The 769-nt window shown below is 52.9% G+C and overlaps 1 protein-coding gene across 1 annotated transcript in view; it reads right to left on the reverse strand.

The window, feature by feature from the left end:
- Positions 1 to 769, reverse strand: part of LOC103617001 (vasoactive intestinal polypeptide receptor 1) — an 8,933-nt gene that overhangs the window by 7,668 nt on the left and 496 nt on the right. The window lies entirely within an intron of this gene.

The raw sequence follows: 769 nt of genomic DNA on the forward strand, positions 1-769 counted from the left end.
TCGGATATTTTCCTGCAGTGAGATTCCTTCCCCTTGGCTGGCACAATCCGGGCTGCAGAACGGACCTTTTCCAATCACTTTGGCTTTTCCCTGCTAAGCTGAAGGATGAATGACATCTCTGCAGAGTTACTTCAGCAATTACGCACCTTCTTCTGCATTTATTGCTTAATTTTTCCATTGCTGTGAGATGAAGCCCCTGGAATGACGCATTCCTTATTCTCCAGGTGACAATTTTTGCCCGGGATTTTTGGGCCATTCTGCTTTTGGATGGAAATTGAGACACAATTGAAGAAAGGATGTCCAAAAGCAGCACTTGAAAATTGGGTTTTCAGTGGGTGAATTGGTGAATTGAAAACCCCAGACATGGGAAAATGGAGTTGCTCAGAAAATGTTCGGCAGTAAAATTTCCTGAATTAGGAAGGGGAGCAGGTGTGGGATGGTGACACCATGGAGTGACCCTGGTGCTGGTGGCCACAGCCCTGGCATGTGGGGGTGGAGGGGGCTCCAGCACTGCCATATTCCATGAATCCCTCCCTGTGCGGGTGAGAAACCTCAGAGCCCCTTGCAGGGCCTAAAGGGGCTCCAGGAGAGCTGGAGAGGGACTGGGGACAGGGGATGGAGGGACAGGACACAGGGAATGGATCCCAGTGCCAGAGGGCAGGGATGGATGGGATATTGGGAAGGAATTGTTCCCTGGGAGGGTGGGGAGGGGCTGGCACAGGGTGCCCAGAGCAGCTGGGGCTGCCCCTGGATCCCTGGCAGTGCCCAG

Source organism: Corvus brachyrhynchos, unplaced genomic scaffold (assembly GCF_000691975.1).
Source record: "Corvus brachyrhynchos isolate BGI_N302 unplaced genomic scaffold, ASM69197v1 scaffold96, whole genome shotgun sequence".
NCBI lineage: Eukaryota > Metazoa > Chordata > Aves > Passeriformes > Corvidae > Corvus > Corvus brachyrhynchos.